This window comes from Arachis ipaensis, chromosome B06 (assembly GCF_000816755.2).
Source record: "Arachis ipaensis cultivar K30076 chromosome B06, Araip1.1, whole genome shotgun sequence".
NCBI lineage: Eukaryota > Viridiplantae > Streptophyta > Magnoliopsida > Fabales > Fabaceae > Arachis > Arachis ipaensis.
Genome location: NC_029790.2, coordinates 2,376,866 through 2,385,520, shown reverse-complemented (window position 1 = coordinate 2,385,520; position 8,655 = coordinate 2,376,866).

The window sequence follows — 8,655 nt, the reverse complement described above, 5'->3', positions numbered from 1 at the left end:
GTGTCCGTTAGGGATGTGCGTAGGGATTGATGGTCTTGGTAACGGTGCATTTTCATTAATGACTGCCCCGTTTTTACCATAGTGTCCCTAACGTACTTATAAATACTTTCCCTCTCTTTCATTGTTTAGTTTCTGCGATTTTTCAAATTTCCCCTTCATTCGTTCGTGCTGCATTCTCGTATCTTCGAAGGCTTTTGTTTCCTCCAACCCTCATTTCCAGATAAAGGTTAGTTCTTTTTGGAACATGCTTTTCTATTTGCATGCCTTTATTTTGTAGATAGGTTGGTTTGTAGACTTTAGTTCCGTATTCCCTCCCTTTAGAGACCGTGTCTTTTATTTTCCTTTTCTTTTTTTCCTTTGTAGGTTTTTGTTACCTTTTTAAGAAAAAAGAAATGGCTTCCGTAGATGTCCTTTCTCAGTGGGTTGATGTCACGGTCCTAGGGGAGGAACCCTCGGTCGATACTGATTTTATCACCCACCTTCGTACTCACCACAGAATTTGTACTTCCGAGGAGGACGAGCCGAAGTATGAGTTGGTAGTCCCGGGTCCTGAAGACCGGGTTTGCTTTGGGAGGGCCAATGAGGCGGCCTCTCATTTTTTCTTTATGTATGAATGTATGATCACCCGTTTGGGTGTTTTTCTTCCTTTTTCAAACTTTGAGATGTCTGTTTTGCATCACTGTCGAGTTGCCCCTACCTAACTTCACCCCAACTCTTGGGGTTTTTTGAAAATTTATCAATTTATTAGCCAATCTTTGGAGTTCCCGACCTCTTTGAAGATTTTTTTCTATCTCTTTCACATGACCAAACCCTTCAGTGGGCTGAACAATAAGCAACAGTGGGTATCTTTCCGAGCCATACAGGGTCGGAGAGTTTTTACCCTTTTTGACGAATCCTTCCATGACTTTAAAAATTATTTTTTCAAAGTTCAAGCTGTAGAGGGTCACCACCCCTTTTTTCTGGATGATAACTCTTCTCCCCGACTTCCTTTATACTGGCTGGAGGCCTCCCCTTGCGAGAAATATGGTCTGGACGACCTGGACGAGGTAGAAGCAGTCATTGTGGGGTTCCTTCGAGAAGTGTGGGGGAGAGCCCCATATTTGGACACTAAAAAGTTTCTCCAGGGGTCCCCGACCTATGTCCAGGCACAGCTAGGTAGCTTTTATTTGTTTGTTAGATTACCGACTTGTCTGATTGACCTTCCCGACTTGTCTTAATCTATTATCTATTGTTTTTTCAGAGATGGCGAAGACAAACTCTCAGGAGTCTTACCAAAGAGTCCAGGAGGCTAAGGCAAGGTCTCGCGCCAGGACTGGTGGCGCTAGGGCGGTTATTTCTCCTCCTCCTCCTCCTCGAAACGTTGGGACTCCCTCTCAGCCCATTGTGATTTTTTCTTCAGCTTTCTCTCAGCCGCCCCCCTCTGCCCGATCTTCTCCTGAGCCAGAGAAGAAGAAGCGCAAGACTTTAGAGTCTGGCTCTTCTGGTGAGGTTAAGGCGGATGCTCTTGCATTCGTCCGAAAGAACATCTATCCCCATGCTCGTATAAGCATGGATGATGTTTCTGTTCGGCGCCACCTTACCACTCTGGTTGAGGAGAGCCTCAAGGCGGCGGGAGTTTGCGGCAAACTCTTAGATATTTTTGAGAAGGCTCCTCTCAGCTCTTTAGGGATGACCTCGAGGGTCGAGGAGCTGGAAGGAAGGCTTCTTTTATGTCAAGAGCAGGAGAGGGAGTTGAAGGAGGAAGTCGCCAAGTTGAAAGAGGAGAGGGATAGCCTCCGGGAGAAGGAGAGGAAATTGCAAGCCCAGTGCAACATGGAGGTGGGCTTGAGGAAGACAGCACAGGACAGCTACCAAAGTTTATTTAATGATCTTGTGTCTGTGAAAAATGAGCTGCTGAATTCTCAGAGGGCCTATACCGAGTTGGAGGACTCTATTGCTGATGGGGCTGAGGAGGCTTGGAGGATCTTTAGGGAGCAGGTCGGAGTCATTGCTCCTGGCCTGGACCTTTTCCCTTTAGATCCTGATAAAGTTGTCATTGATGGTGCCATTGTGGATCCCCCTGTCCCCGAGATTATTTCCGAGTCAGAATTGAAGACTCGGGGGCAGAGAATTATAGAGTCCCCTCCTCGCCCTAAGGACGCTCCGAGTTCTTCTACAGTTCCTCCGACTTCCTCTTCGTCTCCTATGGATGCCTCTCTTCCTGGTCCTGGCGGCGTTCTTCCTGACTCTGGTGGTGGTGATCCATCTACTCTTCTTCCTAAAAAGTAATTTGTTGGCTATTTTGGGGGCCCGGCCTGTGGGTCCCCCTTTTTTTTAAACTTCTTTATTTGTGTTGGTGGTGATGTTCTGAACAATTTGCTTTTGGCCTTATAAGGCCGTAAACAAATCATTTAAAATACCCTTTTTTAATAAGGGTTTAAGTTAAAAAATAAATACCCTTTTTGGATAAGGGTTTAAGTTACCTTATGCGTGCATGCTTTACTGATTGCGATTTTTTCGAATTCCCCTTGATCTTTTCTGGAAAACCTTTTCTTTGGCTTGTCTGTCTTTCTGAACCTTTTAGTTTCAAGGATCTTTAGGACAGCCTTTTAATTTTTCTTTGTTTTTTTCCTATCTCTTTCGTTATTCCTAGTACTCAATTTTGTTTTATTGAGTTTTCATGACTTAGGTTATTTTTGCGATTCGTTTTCTATTTCTACTCGGTCTTTTCATTTCGACTTATGAGTCGGAATGTTTCCGAGTTTCTTACGATCACCGTTTATAACCTCTTTACACCAACTTGTACCTCGTCGTTTTATCCTGACGACCATCTAGGTCGGTTCATGGGATTTTCACGTTTTGTCGAGCTTAAGTCGGCGCGTTTCGTAGAAAGAGAAAACAACAAAGGAATTTAAGAGATATTTGTAAAAAAGATCTTTATTAATTGGGGAGGTACTTTATTGCTGCTAAGGATTTTTGACAGTCTATTTCCCTTAGCCCCTACTATGATGCCTCGTTAAAAACCCTTCTCCAGAAAAAACCCTTTGGTTTTGGGAAAAAATCATGAAGTTGGGAAAAGAGTACATCATGGGGTAGAGTTCGCTTTTAGCTATAGTACCTTTTCATATTACAAGCATGCCACGACCTTGGTAACTCGGTGCCGTCCAGGTCGGTCACTTTATAATAGCCTTTTCCTAAGACCTCATTGATTTTGTATGGTCCTTTCCAATTTGCAGCGAGTTTTCCTTTCCCTGATTTGTTGACTCCAATGTCGTTTCTGATCAAGACCAAGTCACTTAGGGTGAATGCTCTTCGAATGACTTTTTTGTTGTATCTTGTGGCCATCCTTTGCTTCAACGCTGCTTCTCTTATTTGGGCTTCTTCTCAGACTTCGGAGAGCAAGTCGAGCTCCTCTTTGTGCCCCTGTATATTTCCGATCTCGTCATGGAGAATCACTCTTGGGCTTTGCTCGTTGACTTCTATTGGGATCATGGCTTCTACCCCATAAACTAGTCGGAAGGGTGTTTCTTCAGTGGCGGATTGGGGGGTTGTCCTGTAGGCCCATAGCACTTGTGGGAGCTCTTCAGCCCAGGCTCCTTTTGCATCTTGTAGCCTTTTCTTTAGCCCTGCCAGTATGACCTTGTTGGCTGCCTCGGCTTGCCCATTGGCTTGCGGGTGTTCCACCGAGGTGAACTGGTGCTTGATTTTCATACTGGCTACTAGGCTTCTAAAGGTAGAGTCGGTGAACTGGGTTCCATTATCTGTTGTAATGGAATAGGGTATCACATATCTTGTGATGATATTTTTGTAGAGGAACCTCCGACTTCTCTGTGCGGTGATGGTGGCCAATGATTCTGCTTCTATCCATTTTGTGAAGTAATCTATTCCCACTATCAGGTATTTGACTTGTCCTGGCGCCTGGGGAAAAGGACCTAATAAATCCATTCCCCATTTTGCAAAGGGCCATGGAGAAGTGATGCTGATGAGCTCCTCCGGGGGAGCCACATGGAAATTTGCATGCATCTGGCATGGTTGACACTTTTTCACAAATTCGGTCGCATCTTTCTGCAAGGTCGGCCAGTAGAATCCAGCTCGGATCACTTTCCTGGCTAGTGACCTTGCTCCGAGATGATTTCCGCAGATCCCACTGTGGACTTCTTCCAACACTTCGGTGGTTCTTGAGGTCGGTACACACTTTAATAATGGTGTTGATATCCCCCTTCTGTAGAGGATATTTCTCACCAAAGTGTAATGTTGTGCTTCCTTCTGGATCTTCTTAGCCTCTTTCTCCTCCTTGGGGACGATGTCGAATTTCATGTATTCGACCAAGGGGTTCATCCAACCGAGGTTTAATCCGACTACCTCGAGGACCTCTTGTTTGTCTTTTTCTTTTACTACGGAGGGTTTCTGGAGAGTTTTCTGGATCAGGCTTCTGTTATTCCCTCCTGGCTTGGTACTTGCCAACTTGGATAGGGCGTCTGCTCTGCTGTTTAGATCCCGAGTTATGTGTTTGACCTCGGTTTCTGCAAAGCGCCCAAGATGTTCCAGAGTTTTTTTCCAAGTACCTTTTCATATTTGGGTCCTTTGCCTGATACTCTCCACTTATCTGGGAGGTCACCACTTGCGAGTCGCTGTATATCATCACTTTTGTAGCACCGACTTCTTCCGCCAGCTTCAATCCAGCAATCAAGGCTTCATACTCTGCCTGATTATTTGAAGCTGGGAATTCAAATTTGAGGGAAACTTCTATCTGGGTTCCTCTTTCATCCACCAATATTATGCCTGCACCGCTTCCTGTTTTGTTTGAGGATCCATCTACATAGAGTTCCCATGCAGTTGATTTTTTCTCTTGGTCTCCTGCGTATTCGGCGATGAAGTCGGTGAGGCACTGGGCTTTAATCGTCGTCCGAGTTTCATACTTCAAGTTGAACTCGGAGAGCTCTATTGCCCATTGAACCATTCTCCCTGCAACATCCGTCTTTTGGAGGATTTGCTTCATGGGTTGGTTCGTGCGGACTCTTATTGTGTGAGCTTGAAAGTAAGGTCGTAGCCTTCGTGAGGCTACCACTAAGGAGTAGGCAAACTTCTCTAGTTTGTGGTATCTTAGCTCAGGGCCTTGTAGAACTTTACTGATGAAATATACTGGGTGCTGTCCGACCTCGTCTTCTCTTATCAGGGCCGACGAGACGGCCTTGTCTGCTACAGATAAGTATAGGACGAGGTCTTCCCCAGCTGTAGGTCGGGCCAGAATAGGAGGTTGGCTCAAGAATCTTTTGAACTCCTGGAACGCCTCCTCGCATTCAGGAGCCCATTCGAATTGACATCCCTTTCTCAATAAGGAGAACAGTGGAAGGGATTTTAGTGCTGATCCTGCCAAGAATCTGGAGAGGGCTGCAAGTCGGCCATTCAGCTGCTGGACCTCTCTTAAACAAGTCGGGCTTTTCATCTCCAGGATAGCTCTACACTTGTCGGGATTAGCTTCAATCCCTCTTTGTGTTAGCATAAACCCTAGGAATTTTCCTGCCTCTACCGCGAAGGCACACTTTGCGGGATTTAGTCTCATCCCGTGTAACCTTATGGTGTCGAAGACTTGCGAGAGGTCTGCCAAGAGGTTGACTTCTTTCTTGGTCTTTACCAGCATGTCGTCGACGTATACTTCCATTAGGCTCCCAAGGTGAGAGGCAAACACCTTATTCATCAGTCTCTGGTATGTGGCCCCATGAATGACAAGTATTGATACCCCGAGCTGGAGTCTACCAGGGTGTCAATACTTGGCAGTGGATAAGGGTCCTTGGGACAGGCCTTATTTAAGTCGGTATAGTCGACACACATTCTCCATTTACCATTTTGTTTTTTGACTAGCACTACATTGGCTAGCCATGTTGGGTACTTGACTTCTCTGATGAAGCCGGCTTCTAGGAGCGCTTGTACTTGCTCTTCTACTATTAGGGCTCGTTCTGGGCCGAGCTTGCGTCTTCTTTGTTGTACAGGTCTGGACCCCGGGTAAACCGAGAGCTTATGAGACATGAGCTCGGGGTCTATCCCAGGCATGTCGGAGGCCTTCCAGGCGAAGAGATCGGAGTTAGCTCTTAGGAGCTTAGTCAACCCTTGTTTTAGGGTTTCCCCTAGGTCGGCCCCTATGTGAGTATTTTTTCCCTCCTCTTCGCCGACCTGTATCTCCTCGGTTTTTCCTCCCGGTAGTGGACGCAGCTCCTCTTTAGCCCTTGCACCTCCGAGCTCTACTGTGTGAACTTCTCTGCCTTTTTCTCTCAGGTTTAGGCTTTCATTGTAGCATTTCCTTGCCAATTTCTGATCTCCCCTTACCGTTGCTATTCCCGCTGAGGTCGGAAATTTCATACAAAGGTGAGGAGTGGATACCACCGCTCCGAGTCGATTAAGGGTAGCTCTGTCGATTAAAGCATTATATGCTGACCCTACATCGATGACTATGAAGTCTATACTTAGAGTTTTTTATTTTTTCCCTTTTCCAAAAGTGGTGTGGAGGGGCAAAAATCCCAGTGGCTTTATGGGCGTGTCGCCTAATCTGTACAAGGTGTCGGGGTAGGTTCTTAACTCTTTTTCATCCAACCCTAGTTTGTCGAAAGCGGGCTTGAAAAGAATGTCCGCTGAGCTTCCTTGGTCTACTAGGGTTTTGTGGAGATGAGCATTTGCTAGGATCATAGTTATTACCACTGGATCATCGTGTCCAGTGATTATTCCTTGCCCATCTTCTTTTGTGAATGAAATGGTGGGGAGGTCGGATGACTCTCCGCCGACCTGGTAGACTCTCTTGAGATGCCTTTTGCGAGAGGATTTGGTGAGTCCCCCTCCCGTGAACCCTCCTGAGATCATATGGATATGTCTCTCCGGGGTCTGTGGTGGTGGGTCTCTTCTATCCGCATCATCTCGCTTTCTCTTCCCATGGCTGTCCGACATTTCTATGAGATATCTGTCAAGCCGACATTCTCTAGCCAGCTTTTCTATCACATTTTTGAGGTCGTAATAGTCATTTGTGGAGTGACCATATATTTTATGGTACTCACAATAGTCGCTGCGGCTCCCCCCTTTTTTATTTTTAATGGGTCTGGGGGGTGGCAGCCTTTCGGTGTTACAAATCTCTCTGTATACATCTACTATAGAAACTTTCAGAGGAGTATAAGAGTGATATTTTCTTGGTCTATCTAGAACGAGTTCTTCCTTCTTCTTGGTTTCCCTTTCCCTCTCTTTTGTTGAGGGAGGGTGCCCAGGTCGCCAGCTCAGGTCTCTCAACTTAGCATTTTCCTCCATGTTGATGTACTTTTCAGCTCTTTCCTGTACATCACTTAGAGAGATGGGGTGTCTTTTGGATATGGACTGTGAGAAGGGACCTTCTCTGAGCCCATTGACTAACCCCATTATGACTGCCTCGGTGGGCAGGTCTTGAATCTCTAAACATGCTTTGTTGAACCTTTCCATATAGGCTCGTAAGGATTCTCCGACCTCCTGTTTTATTCCCAGGAGGCTTGGTGCATGTTTTACTTTGTCTTTCTGGATAGAGAACCTCATCAAGAACTTCCTTGAGAGGTCTTTAAAACTGGTAACCGACCTCGGGGGGAGGCTGTCGAACCACTTCATCGCCGCTTTCGACAAGGTTGTCGGAAAAGCTTTGCATCGCGTAGCATCAGAAGCGTCGGCCAGATACATCCGACTTTTAAAATTGCTCAAATGATGCTTTGGATCAGTGGTTCCATCGTAGAGGTCCATATCGGGGCTTCTAAAGTTTCTCGGAACTTTTGCCCTTATTATGTCCTCACTAAAAGGATCTTCCCCCCTAGGGGCGACTCTTCTCTACTGTCACGGGAGTTCCGACCTTTGAGGGGGATTCTAACTTTAAGAGTTTTTCCTCTAATTCTTTTCGTCGATCCATCTCCTCTCTTAGGTGCTTTTCTATCTCCCTTTGTCGCTCCCGTTCCTGTTCTAGTTGTTCCAAACGACTTTGGTGGACATGGACTAATCCCATAAGTTCAGTTGCGTGGGACTGTCCGTCCTTCTCTGACTCACGGCCTTCTGAGGAATTCACCTTCGGGGTTTTGACTCTGGAGGTTCCTTCTTTGTGTTGATCGTTGGTTTCCTGATGGAGGGTTAGGTCCGCGTCATTATTTCCGGTATCCAGATTCTCTTGTTCAGAATCTGTTTCCACATGACCCTCTTCAGGGGATCTGTCCGCCATCACTCGTTGATCTCTCGGGTCCCCGGCAACGGCGCCAATGTTGCGGTAGGTAACCGGAGATTAATGGGCTGGATGGCGTTGGTTGGCCCAATCGTCTGAGGGAGGAAGCCTTTGAGAGGGTCTGCGCCTTGGGGGCCTCCGTCCGACTTGTGAGTATGAATGAATGGGGGGTGGTACCTGCAAGGACACTCCGATGCCTAAGTCAGCAAGAGTGTTAGCCGGTCTAGAGAGTATTGGGACTTAGAGATACCTGAGGGGTGTCAGTGTATTTTATAGTGGTGAACCAATAATCACCGTTGGAGTAGTGCCACTTTTCTAGGGTGTTAACCGTCCCTTTATCTTAGAGAAGTTAAGATATGGCTCGTGAAGTGGTTAGAGAGATTCTAGGGGCAGTTACTCATTCAAATGAGTGATTATCTGCCAGCTAACCCTCGTTTCCGACTTCTTTAGAGCAAGTCGTGACGAGT